A 17,175-nucleotide genomic window follows, 5' to 3' on the forward strand; every position below is an offset into this window, starting at 1 on the left:
CAAGGAGGATTTTAATAAAGACTGGATTTGATTTAGACTTCCATCTCGTGTATGGTGTGGTTTTTTTCTCTCATGTTCTCCAAAAGTAAGAGGCTGTGTAAGCTCCCCCTCTACTCAAGTACATGTTCTTTCAGTTTCAATACCCCTAATTAACTGTTGCTTAAAAAGGTTTTAATAGAAATCTTAGGGCGGGTATATCATACAAAGACAAGCTACCTTCACCTCTTCTACCGTGCCATCCCACCTGTACAAAAGTCTTGTTGGTACTTTGCCATACTTTTAATAACAGATACCAATTACAGTGCTGCCTAATCACTGCTTATCTATGTTGTAATAAAACTAATTTATCATGCACCCTGTGGAAAGACCTTACAGAGGAAGAAAGTGCGCTACAGCTTACTTGGAGCTGTAAGAAACTGTTACGGTTCAGCTGCATCCTTCCACTGGCCAGAGCTGGGTGAAAGCTCCAGTTTAAACAGAAAGGTCGGACCTTGGGGAAATAAAGCCTAAAGGCATTCCTACTATCATGTCTGATTTGTAGAGTATCAGTTTGCACAAATACACCACATCATTCGGACCACCTGAATCTCAGCTCTCCCTATGGCTGGTAACAAATACAACTTGCAATGACTGATGGAGGACTAGGAGTCCTTCACAGGAAGTACATAAAACATCTTCTAAAGGATTTGCTCGAGAAGGAAATTTTCTTCTCTGGCTTTGGAAATGCACACACTTTTCACTGCACCCCACAGTGTCAATCTATTATTCAAATACCTCCAGGGAGTGGTTCTTACGAAACCCTGCGCAGTTAACCTATCCTTGGAGACATGCAAAGAGCTGTTTTCAGAGCAGTTTCAAGCCTTGTCCTCCTCCCTGTACAAATATTTAGAAAGTGATCTCCACCCTCTATGTCCGAGACCTGCAGTCTTAGTGCCCAGATACATCCAGCTCCACATAGCAAATACGAATACATTCACAACAAAGTGAAAACATAGCAAAAATTGTCATGGCATTTTTAAGTCATGGTCCCGTTACTTCATAGCTTCACACCTTCCAGTCTTTCCTTCCATATTTCTATAATTCATGTATCAGGAAAGTGGGAGATAGAAAAGAATCAGAGGACATTTATGACACAATGAAACTTCATGAGGTCACCAAAAGAAAAAATCTGAATTAATTTTAGAATGATCATCCCCAAATCTTGATTCTAGGAGCAGCTGATGGACACAGTTTTAGGCTTCACATCAAGCCCTCCACAGGGTTCTGCCTTTTGTAGACCCCTCCTTAAATCACATTCAGCTCTGGCTTTGCACTTGCCTAGCATGCAGATAAACAAGAGGTCATGAGCAAGCACTGGGAAAATTCCTCTGGTCTTTTCCATTGCTGACAGGATGCCCACAGCCATCACTTAAGCTGTGCCTGTATACCTGTCTCTCTGGAGCCTTCACATAACACACAGAGCCAGATTGTGCCTTGCCAAGAAGGAACGCTCTGCAAAGCAAGTGGTCCTCTTGTTCACTGGATTTCCTAGTCCAAGGTACTTTCACATTAACGGGCATCAACATTAGAAGGTTCGTATTTTTGCCTCCAGGACACTACTATCACATCCCTATTGTGTGATGAAGCATTTAAGACTATGGCAGCATTGCTGCTGTATAAATTAAGGAAATAGACTCGGCATGCAGGATTTCCCCTGTGCAGCATGGGGACAGGGAATACGCTTTCTGAACTGGCCTTGCACAAAACATGCAACTCCTGTGCTGCTGCAGAACTGATGAAGGGGAGAAGGAAAAAGGAAGCAGGCACGAAGAGTTGAGTAAATGAAAACACAAGCCAAAAAAAAAGAAATCTAAACAAACCAAAAGACCCAACAAGCACTGAGCTGCAAATGAAAATGTGTATACATGTACAGGGAAAAATTCTGTAACACTGGACATGCTCCTAATCAGACAGTCCTCAAGCACATCAATTTAAAGCAAAGCACACCACTTACCCCAAACTCTGCTAAAGAAGTAGTTAGGGCACAGTGGAGAGAGTACTTCCAGTAGGATTATTTTTCTAGCACCACCTCTTTAGCACACAGCCAAGAGGCCTACGTGTCACCTGTTTGCATTCGTGTTGATGGGAGCTCAGAGATAGAGAGGTGTGCCTCACGTCTCCATGTCTAAGGAGGGCGCTGCCTGACAGCATGGCTGGGAAGCAATTACACAGTTCACATGTCCCATTTATTCCTAGAGGCAAACAGCATTTCAGAAGAGATTTGTGCATGACATACCTAAAAGCAGATCTAAAGTACCTGCTCAATCACCCACACGCCTAAGTAAAATTACATTGTTCCTAACAAGTGGTTGCATACAAAAATGTATTAATGATGGAATATATGGATCAGTTCCATTCATAGTTTTACATCCTTCTCCCACAGGTGTGAGGAGGATACACCAGTCTCTAACGCAAACTGCTGGTTTCTTTCTCTTCCTCTTGTACAGGCTCAAGGACACAGTGCTGCTCCATGGGTACCATGGTGAAAGCCAAGTTTACCATAGACTTCTAAAGAAGAGAAATATTAGTCTTTGGCAAAGACTCGAACATAAGGTATTACGGCTGACTTCAGACCAAACTTGCAACACCACCCCATTTCACAGAGAAGCAATACACGCTTAACAGAGGAAGCTTTTGGGGGGTGGAGTTGTCCTCCTCATACTACACCAGCCCAGCCAACCCTCCCAAGAGCAAAAAAGCCACTATTCTGTATGAAACTACTCAAATAAAACCATTTGTATGACTCAGCCCACTTTTCCCCCTCATACCAAGTGAAATGACTCACATCACTCCAGCTCCCAATCTGCTGTGTAGCCAGCCATAAAGCCAGTGACTAACACGGCAGGAGATACCACACAACTCTAAAGAGACATCCTAATTCAAATTTGCAAAAACACAGATATTAGACCAATAATTAACTCATATTTTAAGATACCAAAGTATTTCATCACGTTGTCCTTTTGGGGATGGACAGCAGACGCTCAAGGGATATAGTTAACTTTTAATAGTGTCGGCCATCTGCAAGTATCACTCAGCTTTCAGGTAGATCTTACAAATTGTGTCTTGGCCTTGCCTTTTTTGCTCAGGTAAACCAGATGCCAGTGGAACAGTGGGACAGTCAATCAGGCTGTACCCTACAGGTAGGAGCCAAACCACAGTGAAGTCCGCATATTCTCCCTGCAACAGAGATCCAGTCCTCAGGGGACAGAGGGACATGCTGAAGGGGCTATACCCTTTGGCATCTAACATAGCAAGAGCAGCACACAGTAGGTGAAAAAGCTGGGAGTCAGCTTAAGAAGGTTCCACTGTATTCACGCATAATTCAGCCATATTTGTAAATACACCATGAAAAAGTCAGTGCTACTTAGGGTTCAAAAAATGCTTTGCAAATGAAGGTTTCCCCTAACAGGGCTTTACTCTTAAAAAGCAGTTGAGGCTGCCTGCTTACGACTGAAGTGTTGACATGGCCACTGGGGAAAGAGGAGTCCAAACCCCAAACAGGCAGAAAAGGAAGGTACTCCAGGTTTCTTGATGGCCACTGTGTCAATACAAGTACATGGTAATAACGTATTTGTACAGGTTTGATCACTCTGAAAGTGCAAGTAAACACATACTAAAAAACTTTCTCACGTGGGCACTACACAGGCTTAAACAACTTCAATAGCTGTTTTATACATCCCCTGATCTGCTACAGCAGAAGCACCAGGAAAGTGATCTGGACCTCAAAGGTGTAAGTTCACTAATCCTGTCATACCAGCACTCCCTCTACGCTACAGTAATGCAATAGCCACATTCTTGCCTAGTGTGGGTGAAGCATAGCAAACAGCCTCACCCTGCTCTAAGGCTTCAGTAGCACCTCAATGCTTGCAGAACTGGTCACCATCAGACACTTGCCAGCTCTGTCGAAACAAAGGACTGAGTTAAACTGTTATTAGAAGTGCCTTTGGCTAGGAGCTGCCAAATATGCACGTATGTAATAGAAACAAATTGTGACAACTATTCTTTATAAACTCAAGTAACTGTTACACAGGGAGAAGAGTGTTAATAAAGAAGCCCTTCATGAAATATTCTGAGCTGCACTATTTTTTATTTTTTAGGAAAATACCTGACATGGCTTGCTTTAAATTTGGTCAGAATGACACTTTCTGCAATCTCTGGGACTTTTCTGGAACATAAATGATAAGAAGAAAAATACCCCTTCCTCTGACCAGTGAGAGGAAGAACTTCACTTGCTCTGAGCTGGTTACTCTCAATTGCTTTACTTGACATCTTACCATTATGACCTTTTTAGTTTCAACTACAGACAAATTCTAAGGAATTGCAGGAGCGATGTCTAAGGATTGTCTCTTTCTTGGAAGGATCTCTGTGATTTTAAAGGTGTTCACGAAACAGAAAGGAGTCTGCAAAAATAAACGCAAAACCAAAATAGGTTGCAAGGCTTTAGCTTCCAAATGCTGATGTCACTTCTGTCCCAGCTGAAGGTGCTGTAGAACACTTCACCAGCTGTCAGCTTTGCTAGAACAGCAGAATTTTGGCAGAGCAAGAACTGACAAGCACACAAAGCACTTTGAGAATGATCTATAATGGGAGATGCCAGGCATAAAATTGTCATTCTACCCAGAACGGGACACAAAAAGGGTAAGTGAAGCAACAGGTCTGCAGATGTGGCAAGAGTCTTGAGCAACAGGCCAGGCAAGGAAACAGCAGATTCTGGATTTTGTTTCCAGAAAGCCATGGGAAACTGGGAATGGAGAAGCCAGGAAAGAAAACAAGTTAGTTTTGCAACTACATCTGCATTGCAGCATAAATAACCCAACGAAAAAGAGGCTGAATTTCAAAGTATGACCTGGTTACATAAAGGAATGAAAGGCAGCATGGAGCTGGAAAAAAATGGAAAATAAACCCAGGAATGTTGCAGGTGATACTCCAGCATCACCCATACAGACGGATCTCTGTACAGTTTCAGCTTCTCTGCAAAAGCACAGGGCCATTTCTATTCCTTCACCAGTTTCCAACATTTTTAGGCTTCATGGTAAGAAAATACCATAGATAAATAAAGGTTCACAATGTTCTCTGATGTCAACAGTTGAACAGTCTCAGAGGACCTGTCCCCTCCCCAGAGAGCTTTTGCCTCCCAAGTTACCTCTTTGTACTTGCATCAGAAGTTGCTTTCAAGCTGTAGCACCGAAGCAAACATCTGTGCCATGTCAATGAACTCCAGAGGAGACTGAGAAAAATAAAGCATTTTTTTTTAAACAGCTCCATACTACTTACTGCTTCCTCAACCATTCAACTGTTCCTCTAATAAATGCTTTAAGCCACAACGCCTTACAAGTTAACATGCCATGCTCTTTCACTAACTTACAAACAGGAAATTCAGAGCAATGCCTAATATCCTTCCTTGATGTGACAATTCTGACCCCTTTGGAACCCACCTCAGAGCTTAGGAATTATAAATGACAGTCTCACATAGATTTACACTGTTTCCAACTCCTTCAAGAAAACACAGGAGCCACCAGAATTTCACCTACAAAGCTGGTCGTACTCACAGAGGTTTGCCCACCCACTCATTCAGCAACACTTCAAGCTTCAGAAGGGTAAGGGAAAGAGTACACTTATATTTCTGCTCTCAGAAATAGCCACTGGAAGATAAAGGAGAAGATAGTAAGAATCACAAAGTATCATCAGAGTTAAGCATTTCTTTAAGGAAAGGTTTGGTTTTCTCAACATAAAAATCTCCAGCAGACAGGTAGAATAAGCAGACATGTGGAAGAACAGAGTAAAGGGAATAAGAAAGGGTAAAAAACCCTAAAAACTGAAAAAGTAATCAATTTTGTATGTGCAGTTAGAATAAGTGAAGTGACACCTCAGGGAAAGCATGTGCATGCACTCATAATAAAGAAAGCATTGTACTTTATGCTCTGCCAATATGGGTGATTCAGTAGGCTGTGATACGCATTAGTCAGGCCAGGTTCTTTGTTTAAGCCCGGTAAAGCACTCACTGTAAACAGCCAGAGGAAAAAAATCTGCAGCTTCTTTAAAAACTTCCTTAATTTTTTTAATCTCCTCCAGGGCAGGAAAGTTCTCAGCTGCCTCCCACCTTGCTCTGTAGGACACACACAGATAGTCTCCAAAAGGTCACACCACCAAGCTTAGGAACATACGTGCTGCATTAAAGGGAAACAGTCTGGAAGAATAAACTATCATGATTAAGTAATTAAAAGTCTATGGAGAAGGTCAGGCAACAGACAACCTCAAGGTCCTCATTGTCACTGTTAGATAAAAGTGAAACCCACACAAGTATGATACAAACAGGACTATAAAACTGCATCATTTATCCAACATGATGTAGACAAGCATATACAGGGATAAGGCAGGAAAGAATTTCCATGCAGAATTTAGTGCACCTTTTCATCCTTTGGATTGGGAAATACCTGCTTCCCGTTTTCTATAGGAGGTAACCTGTTAACTCTGGTTTTTGACTGGAAGATGCAACAGAAGTTATTGATTTTGGGTGGGGTTTTTTTCCCCATTTTTTAGCATTACTGTTTTTCTACAATATTGTGACCTGTCCTTATTTTTGGTGCAAGTTACTTGATCAAGTTCAACAATAACTCATAAGGGACACAGTATACAGCATTTCCTACATTTTGTTTTGGCTATTCATTCCTCAGGAAGTTAAAGGTTTTCTCATTAGTTAGATGACATTCATATAGCCAAAGATTAAGTCCATCAGAAGTTAGTTTGTCTACATCTGCCAAATAGTAACAGGTAACCACAAGGCATCCTGGCCTTTTGGAGCAGGACTGATGTGTCAGATCACACTTCCAGCCACCAGTCAAACATCCTGCTCCTCAGAAATTTTATTGGTTATCAAAGTTATTGACTGAACTACTAATCAATATCCATTTCTAATGAGCTGGGAAATCTCTATTATCTATAAATAATGGTCATGACATTAGGAATAATAAGAAGTTACTTGTGGATATATTTAATCAGAATAGTTTCTTAAATGGATCTAGCAAAAAGAGCAAAATAAATTTATAGTTACCTGTGGGAAAGCAAGGGAAACCGCCAGCTAAGAAAAACCCTATCCAGTAACTAGAAAATGTTATTCTATTCCTTTTACTCCTTAATCTCAAATCCAGTGTGACTGGGTGTGAAATGCAAGGGACAGCCAGAGATGCTAAGTGGGGAAGTGATGTGCATGGACAGAGATAGAAGGATGTATGCAAACTGATAAAACTGAGGCTCACAGATAGCATTCAATTCTCTGAAACTTTAAAAGAACCTTGACAGAAGCATCCTTGCAGGTGCTGAACTCACTGGGCCTATGTCAGATCGTGCTGGCAACCACTGCAGTGTAGAGTCAGAGCACTGCAGGCTGGCAGCATGACACTTTGAAGAAACTGAGATAGGTCAGTCATGAAAAATCTGCTTTAAGAGGTCTCAAAAAGGAACTGAGCCTTTGATTTCAGAGTATGTAACAGCTACAGTTAGAGAGAGAGATCTTCAAACAGTACTGGGCAGGGTAAGTGTATGTGATGCTCCCATGTTCCATAAATGCTTTGAAAAGGCTAGAAATAACTTGCTGAGAATACTCTAGGCATAATTTAATTTGTCCATTACACAACAAATTACGACTTCTGCCTGAAACAGAGCCAGGCGGTATTCAACAGGCAATGACCTAAAAGTCCCTTCCAACCCAAACTATTCTATGATTCTATCTTCAGGAAGCTGCTAATGTGCAACAGCAAAGCAGTAATCTTGGTCTGTGACAGCAAGACACAATCATTTTGGAGCATGCTGTGGTTCAAAACTATGACTTTCTAACTCTTCTAACAAAGCAAAGCTAAAACCACAGGTCTTTTGGGGGGTTATTTTTATTTTTTTCCCCCACCAGAACTGAAAAATAAGCCCGTAACTTTCAACAAGCCAACAAATCTTCCACTTGAACAGCTCCAGAGCTGCAGCATGTATTAACATTGTCCAAGCCGAGGCTCTGCAGTCTGTCAAAATATTCAGACAGTGCTTTGGCCAAATGTTTGCTTCAATTTATATCCTTGCACAGCTTCCTTTTTAGAGCCTCAGGGAAGGAATAGTTCAAAAGAAGCACCAATTAAGCAGGTTGAACTGCACAACACAAAGCTTCCATTCAAAAAAGCCTGCTGGTTTTCAACCTGACTTGCCAGCACTATTTATCATACTGCTCTGATCAGAATCCCATCCTACATCCTGAATTATGGTTAAAACCTGAGATACAGTGACGACTGCTCAGGTAAAGAGCACAGCAAACTAGAATTTCTTGCACTAATTCTTGTCATTGGGGTACGCATGAGCCCTGCAAGAAAAGCAAAAATAATAACAAACCTAATGCCAGTTTGCCAATATTATTCTTTTTTGTTATTCCCAGATTGAGGGAGGGTCCCAAGATGGCTGTACAGTTAACACCCCCCGGCTGAAACCTGCCAGCTTTTCATGCTGTAGATGCTTTCCTGCAGAATTCTTTCATAACATTTCATGCAGACATAGTGTTGTCAAGTTTCACTTTAGCTGACCTACAGTAACAGGTAATCTGCTACCTCTCCCCACAGAAGAGTCTTCAATTTAAATTATTATTCAGAATGTTTTTGCTATAGGTAATAAATGGCTTAGCAGCAGTGAGCTTACAGAACAACCACTTTTACAGCCCAAGTTCCAGGGAAAAATACACAAAGTTCTTCCAAGAAAATAAATCACCAGTCAGACTGCTCCAATTGATCCAAGCAGTGCATGTTCCCTGTAGAAAACTGTGTCAAGTAAACGTATGTGTAGTCTTCATACCACAGTGGATTGAGACTGTGCTTTCTTAACACTAAGTCTGAAACTCTGCATACTTATAGAAAGCCTCATGCAAACTGAGAAACCCACTTCATAGAAGAATCTGCAGTTTTTTATGTCCTACGTTATGACTGAGAAAAGCATCAAACCTCTGAAATGAAAAATGGGATATAAAGGGTAAGTAGATATGAAAGAATCTATTCAGCCACATGCTTCTGTACACAAGTCACAAGAAACTCGGAGTATGCAATGGTACTGTCCAACAAGAGTTTATATTTAATAAGACTCATTAAAGTAGCTGCTGATGTTTCATCTTCTAGTAAGAGACTAACTTTGGCTCACAGTCTTTGGTTTCATTTTGAACCAATGCATATGATTTCCTGTAGAAGGAAATAAAATCTGGTAATGAGATTTCAGTAAAAACAAATTCAGTACGTGAAAAAGGAAAATCTCAGCATTAATCAATACAGCCACAGTGGCTTTAGTGGAGCTATGCTAACATACACCAACCTACTCACTCGCAGAGAATTCTCATCTCACCGAAATCCCAGTTCTCCTTCTCTTTATATTGACAGTTGTACTATAATATATCAAAACTCAATTTTTTTAAAGAAACCTTATTCCCATGACACAGTGCTTAAACAGAATTCAGAAGCAGGAGCTATATTGCTTCCTAGTTACGAAAAACATTTAGACCAAAGAAAAGTTACTCTAAACTTTTTCTCTTTAAAGTTCTTTCCACTTAGACTAGAGTTTATTTCCCTCATTGTACTATGACCTGTACCATGTCTTTTTCCATTAACTGCTTTTAAGGGTTTGTTTTGGTTTTAGTTCATTCTTTAAATTTTGCATAGTTTCAGAATTTTTTATATTTTCTTCATTGTATGTTTTTAAAGGCAAATAAAAATCACAATTTCTCTCTGATGCCGTTCTTAGCATGTTTAAAGAATCATACCTAAAATAGATTCCTAGTTTGTCTTTACCATGCTTAATTACTGCAGATGTTTTGTTTAAGGTAGTGCTGTGAACAAAAGACACGCTGGAAAAAAGCAAATATACTGAAACCCATTGTGAGTATGGTGAGGGAAAGGAGGGCAGCACCACATGCTAGAATACTGGTTTGCTGTATACAACAAAATGCCAACATTATCAAAATTTAATCCTCAAATAACTTAGGCTATTAGAAATCACTACCCTAAAATGTGCTAGAAATCGTTTCTGTAACACACAGTCAAAATGCACACGTAATGCTGTAATTGAAAATCGTTATATAATAGTAAATTACCATGAAGCAATTTTAACAACCAATCCATCCATCACAGCACAGAAAGAAAACTACGAAGTCAAGCATCAGTGTTTACAAAATCCTTCCTCCCAGTTATTTTGTGTATTTTCATACACTTAGAATGTCTATAAGGAAACAGCAAGAACACATATTTACTTAACTACATTTATGAATTTGCCACTACTTTCTCATAAACACATGTCAGGAATGTTGATCACGACTAGAAAAAAAATCATCTTATGATACTCTATGGTAAACATCAATTAAAACTCTGGGAAAGCCTTGTGACCTTGCACAGAAGTGGAAGAGAATACTGTTCTTTGTTCTCTAAACAACCACCCCTTGATTATTTACAGTCTACAAAAACTGGAGATTTGGTCTATGATTAAGAAAAACACCAGCAAAGACACAGGCTAGAAAGGAAATTATTTCCTGTTCGGGTGGTGAGGCACTGGAATAGGTTGCCCAGGGAGGTTGTGAATGCTCCATCCCTGGTAGTGTTCAAGGCCAGGTTGGACAAGGCCTTGGGTAATATGGTTTAGAGCGAGGTGTCCCTGCCCATGGCAGGGGGGTTGGAACTTGATCTTAAGGTCCTTTCCAACCCTAACTATTCTATGATTCTATGATGCCTGATTACAGATTCATGCCTGGGGTGGCAAGGAAAGACCCAGTCAGATGGGTACATATATTTTGAGTTTCTTTCAAAGGCAGTACAAAATACAGTAATAACATCCCATCTCATATTGCCTTCACCATCATTAATTGTAAGATTGAAAGCATTGCTACATGATAGAGTAAGGAATGTGAACTAGATGAGCTCTCATGGTTCCTTGCAGTCCAATTTCTTTTGCTAATTAAAAATAACAGACTGTGAAACACACCCTTTTTATCCCTTTTATCAATATGTTTAGTACACATGAGAATAAACACGTTGGTGTGTAATCAGTTAAAAACCCCTACCATTCTAAAGGAGTGTTTATTAAGTATGACTTATTTTTATATGTTAATGAGAACACATGACTAAATAGAAGGGGGAAAAGTTCAAGAAGTATACATTTAAAAATACTGAGTTACTTTGTTCTGTATTATGAAATGCTATTTGTGCAGTACACTTTATTATCAAAGGTGTAATTCCACCTTCTAATGGTAAACCAAGTTTGACTTAACACAGAAGGAAATGTAGGCTGATGATGTGGGACCAGAAAGGGCATCTCTGTCCCCTGATCACTGGTCACTGCAGTCATTTATTTTAATCTTATTTTACCCAGGTTTAAATCTGACTGATTACTTTGTGAAAAGCAATGACCAAAGATGTACCCAAAAGCTGCAGTTATGCCATTTAAACCCAAACCCCATGTTTTACGTAACCCAGTATATTTCCCAGTTTAAAGTTTACTTTTCCCCCTAGAACATGAGGATGCAGCAATGCTGAACTGTCTCTCCAAATCAAAGTATTTCAGGCAGTTTGTCAAAAGTACAGCAACATTGTTTCAAAACTCTTAGCAGAGGAACAGTTGGGACACAACTGTCAGCTGAACAAAAACAGTGTAAGAAATGTTATGAAAATAAATAAAAAGGAGAAAGTGTTTCATACCTATGCTTAAGAACTGCAAAGAGATCTCTAGCTTTCCAAGGGTACTTCAGTGACAAAGTTCCTGTTCGGTTCAGATCTCTCGAATGCCACAGTCATGCAAAAGGAGCCATTTCTTATCTGCAGGTAGCATCCGCAGAGGAAAAGAATAAACCCCTAACAGTGTAGTTCAGACTGAGAGCTTTGACATTCACACTCGCATGCAAAGCTCCCAGCCCCACAACACCACCCTACCCACCTAATTACATTCAGCTGCTTGTCATGTGGTCTTGTTGACTGATCAAGTATTCTCTTTTCCTCCTTCTGGCACTAAGCAACGTACCTAACTAGATCTTCCTGAACCAGGTAACACACTGAGCCTGTGTGCAAACCCTGCTCCTTCTTGTCACAGGGAGAAGAAGTTGCAGGATGTTCCATTACAAAAAAATAAAGTAGAATACAGCAAGCACATACTGAAACACAGCAACCACCAAAAACTCCCTAAACCTAATGAAGAATTTCAGGTTTGAGCATGGTTTTATTTTACGTCTTTACAGATGGTGGAAAAAGGCACAGATGCCTGAATGAAACCACACAAGAAGGAGCTGGAAGGATTTGGGAGGAAGTGGCCCTACAGGGCTTTGTGGGCATCCACATCCAGCCCCTTCTGCTGAACCATTTCTGATGGCAAGAAGCTCCAGCAAAAGACCAGAGCTAAGATGTTGCCGGAAAGTTTCTGAACCACTGCAGCTGAATCTGCAAGGCTGCGTCCCTGTGTGTCCCAATCCTAACAGATACACACAGACATTTTACACATTTAAATAATTTGAAGGAAATAAAGTTACTGATTTAACATGTAAACCAAATCTCCTCAGCGGGGAAGTCCATTCATCAAGGCCTCTTAACACCAGCATCCAATAGGCAAGAGTCATGTGCCTGGCCACATTACAACACTGATGTCTGCAGCAAGCCACTTGCTGGACAAAAGACCTTGTGCTGGGTCCAAGGAACCACAGAGCTGCCTTCAGTCACCACGAGGCCTCGTCCCTCTCACAAACCCCCTTCACGTTGCAGATGCTAACAGCAGAGGACTGGGAGGTATGGACAAAGAGTTTTGCACTCACTATGTAAGATTTAGCAGATGCGTGCTTTCACAGAAGAAAGGTTCCCTTGCACAACCCTTACTTGTCTCAGTTTATTTCCTCACAGTGTTCCAAAAGCAGACAAATAAAAAAAGGAAATTAAGGTTTCTAAGACTACTCTCCAATCTTACCACTTCAGAAGTGCTGCAGACAGCCTGTTACAACACTTAACGTATCCTTAAACTCCACAAGCTCCTTCATTCACTTGTTTCAGTGCTCAACTCTCCCACCACCTTTCCTGCAAATCAAGGCAATTTTTATTGCCCTTTCTCCAGTGAACATCCAAGTTCTGTTATGTAGAGCTGGAACACTTTTTCATGCCCTAACTTAACATTAATCCAGATTTTCCTAAAACCAACTTGACAATTTTTTACCAGTTATACTGTTTAAAACTCTACCAATTCCAATTGTCTATAAATTTCAGCGCAGTTTCAGAAGAACAGAGAAGTTCCTTTTTTGCTCTCACATGCAATTAAAAAGTTTGTGTTCTGTTGTCAGCAGTGTGAACATTTTTAAACTTTAACTGCTCCTCTGATCAATACCAGCACATCTGCTTACTGTGAAGAAATATTCAGACCACAAGTCTGTAGCACTGGTAAGTGCTAGAGAGCAGCAGGAACAGGGTAAGAAGTGTTGACAGATAAACCAACAACTCTTGTGCCACGTTGCAAACAGCCCTGAGGGGTGGCTACACGCACTGAGCACAAACTGCCTGTCTTAAAGTCTCAACCAGCAATGTAAGTGGAGTTCAAACTCTTCCACATAGTAAGATTTTGGACATCCTGAAGGGGAAAACAATTCATAACTAATTCCCAGACTTCAGCTTTTCATTTGGGAACAAAAAAAAGCTGCTTGTCTCTTACCAATTGGTAGGAGGAATACCAACTACTTTTCCCCTTCCCCTTCCAAGAAAGGTTTTATCCCAAAGAGTAAGAATTTGCTAGGAAGGTACAGCTGAAACAAAGTTTATTTTCTGAGGGTGAAGTTAATGTTGATTTCAAATTGCAGAGTTAGTACCAAAACACAAGGCCTCAGTTTACAAACTGGGAGGACATCAGTGTTTGGTTACTTAAAGTTTCTGACTTTAAACAAACACATTTGCAGCTTCCCAGCAAACAAACAGCTGAGCCAACCCTACTGCAGTGGCAGGAAGCACACACAAATGGTACAGTGGCAGCTGGAGCAGGAACCACTGCAGCCAGCCCAAGGTAAGCCTTCCCTTCACTGCTGCCCAAATCTTAGGGGTTCAGAAGAGCTTGGACATCTTCTAAGTTTATGGAGGGAATCAAAATGACACCAGTGAAATCCTGACACACTGAAATGTAGTTTTGAAGCTACAGCTCTACAAAGGAATGGCCACCTATTTAGTTATTAAATCTTCCCGGTGTTTTTACAAGCAAGTTTTATGAACAGATTGTACGAACAAGATGACCTGCATGCATGGAATTTATGGCTTTCTTGTAAGAATGATCTAACTTATAGAGGCCTAGGAATGTAGGAGGAAATTTGAGAAGAGGTAAATACAGTGGGCAGTGTGGAGCATTCTTCATCATTAGCATCAGAATATTTGCCTTCACACATTCCAGGTTCTTGAGTGTTTGCAAGTGTGCAAACTGCCCTGTAGCAGCTGTTTCCTCTAAGAAAATGCTGCAGTGTTACCTGTTTGACCACGGCTCTTGAAGGAATTAAGACATCTGTCACTGGAAACAGAAACAGGGGAACAAGAGCAGCAAGCAAGTGTCCATTTCAGATAATTCTACACAACTCATCTGTTTTCAAGGCCAAAGCATGTGCCTGGCATCAGTGCCAGGTGCCTCCATTCTCCCCACCCCTCAATTACCTAACTCTGCAATGGCATTTTCCAACACACACTAAAAACTCGGCATGCTCTTACCAACAGCCATAATTTTCACACATGCATTCACCAGATGACCTGCAGGTCTATGGAATGAAAATCAGCCAGCAGGCAGCCAAGGTCAATGTTATTTGCTAGCATGCACAAATCTTTCCTGTGCCACAAAACCTCTGCTGGCAGTCAGAGAGTTCTTAAAAAATGCCAGAGGTGGAAAAGCAGCCACCAGAACACACTGCCTATGAACTGATGCACATATATGGTGGCAAAATTCAAAAGGAGACAGACTACATACTATACAGCCATTATTTCTCAGTGAGAAAAATACCCTACAAAATACAAAAAGAGATGAAAAAAGCAATTGGGAAAAATATTAACATATTAATTGTTACAGGCAGATTCCAGAACTGTAAAAAAGAATAATAGTTGTTTCTTTGGAAAAATGGCAGCGTCTTACAAAAAGACACTGGAAAAAATCAGAGGGACTGATTGCACTGCAAAGGAAAAGTGACTGGTTGTCATGTGAATGAGCTTGCTACTTACTGCTGCAGCAGCTCACAAATGCAGTAACACATCAATACTTCAAGACAGAACTACAAAGACCTGAAAAGAGACAAAATTCTTTATATTGAATTTTTTCTCCTATCCTCTCACCAATATCCTTCCAAGAAAAAACGAAAAACAACTCACACTCGGATAAGCTTTCACACCAGAAATGTAACAGCTGATATTTGCCAGCATCAAATCATGAAATACCCCTTCAGTGATTAATATGAAAGTAGGTCAGGCCTTCCTGCTGCCCAGAAGGCACACCTGCTAAATATTTTGTAACACTATAGATTAAAGGAATGCTTTCATGTTTGGGGCTTTTTTTTTTCAACTATAATCCAATCTAGGCAGTTTCTAGCGATGGTGACAGAACTTTTATTAACATTGCAAGAGATACAGTATTGGTACATTGGCCAAAGAAGTGGTGAATGCTCCATCCCTGACAGTGTTCAAGGCCAGGCTGGACAGAGCCTTGGGCTATATGGTTTAGTGTGAGGTGTCCCTGTCCATGGCAGGGGGCTGGAACTGCAGGGTCCTTTCCAACCCAAACCATTCTGTGATTCTATGTTCAAGGTCAGTAGTGTTTTACACAGAAAAGAGCCTAAAATATCCCCTCCCCTCCAAGAGAGGCTCTAGATATCAATTTCCAAGAATTACCAGGGTCTCTTCAAAAATAAAAAGTTAGCACTAAAATTATTGATATATTAAAAGCACCAATTTTGTTTTCATGAACCATCATACTACCTAAAGGAGTTCTTCCAAGCAACTGAACACTCAACATCAGCACTTTGGAAAACTTCAGACCAAACTGTCATCTTTTCCATAGGAAAAACATCAAAAACTTGCTTCCTGAAATAAAATGTGCTTATATTTGAACCTGGGAGCATCTCAGAAAGTACTAGTAGAATTATCCCAAACAAGCAGATCTAATTGATTTGTCAGTTCTGTGAAACTACAAGTTTCCTGCCTCCACATCACCTTCTATTCATGTCAGTATAGGCACAGTTTATTCTAAGGGAAAGCTGAGAATGTAGGTGCTTGCTCAGGCTCTGAATGAAAAAGCAAATGAGGGGATTAGTTCCTGAGCCAGATTCTCCCTCTCTCTTATTCTAGTTCTGAAATATTAGAAAGAAAATAATAGAAAAAAAAAAAAACCCCACAGTATCCATATTCAAGGTACAGACATGGTGAATAAAAAGTTCTGTATTTAAAATGGCAATAAAATACCTTAGTGTAACAACAAACATGATTATTCATTTTGACTGAAATGAACAAATTTGATCCTTTTGTATGAATTACTCAACACGCTACAGCTCTTCTGCAAGGCTTATGTTGGTCCCATGTTTTGTAAAACATTAAGTGAGTGCCTGCATGAAAAGGGCACCTAGAACAGCAATGCCTGCAGATAGAAGTGACCCTGCGTTCTGCTAATAAGCTGTAGAAGCATGCTAATAATGTGATGTCTCTATCTACAGTCTGAAGAGTTACAAATCTCATTTCACATCAATGATCTTTATCTATGCATTAAAGGGGTTGATGACTAAGTGTATTTCTTTAATTAAGAAAACATGGTAGCTTTACAGGAAGCTGTTGTACAAATGTAAAGGAGCATATGCACTATCCTAGAAAGGATTTTCAATGGTTTAGAATCCCATAATATTACTACAGTTTTGAAAGTTGTTTTCACATTTTTATTCATGCTTAAGCAATATGCATTTGTTCTTTGCACTATGTGATCCAGTATCTCACTGCCAAGTAAAAGACTGCTTTCCAAAAGTGATCTCAAAAGAGTTCCAATTTGGACACAGCTGGGTTTTCTTTCCAGCACAAGATGACCCTGTTCACATCTTCTGTAAACCTACTTACCCAGGCAAGTGGTCCTTCATTCTGCTCATAAGCTGACAGCAGCGTTTTTTAC

General features: G+C 40.3%; 1 protein-coding gene across 7 annotated transcripts in view; it reads right to left on the reverse strand.

The window, feature by feature from the left end:
* The window catches only part of RAB27A (RAB27A, member RAS oncogene family), a 36,393-nt gene that overhangs the window by 11,062 nt on the left and 8,156 nt on the right, over positions 1-17,175 (reverse strand). For 2 of the 7 annotated variants that reach the window (XM_061347453.1, XM_061347451.1), the window contains exon 1: positions 1,994-2,607. The exons of 4 other annotated variants lie outside the window; for them this stretch is intronic. The gene's annotated coding sequence lies outside the window, so the exon portion shown is untranslated. Of the gene's footprint in view, positions 1-1,993; positions 2,608-11,738; positions 11,917-17,175 lie in introns of those variants that run through there. One more of the 7 variants, XM_061347454.1, reaches the window with a different exon arrangement.

This window comes from Neopsephotus bourkii, unplaced genomic scaffold (assembly GCF_033783945.1).
Source record: "Neopsephotus bourkii isolate Nb327-2 ecotype Australia unplaced genomic scaffold, CSIRO-AGI_Nbou_v1 NB_318, whole genome shotgun sequence".
NCBI lineage: Eukaryota > Metazoa > Chordata > Aves > Psittaciformes > Psittacidae > Neopsephotus > Neopsephotus bourkii.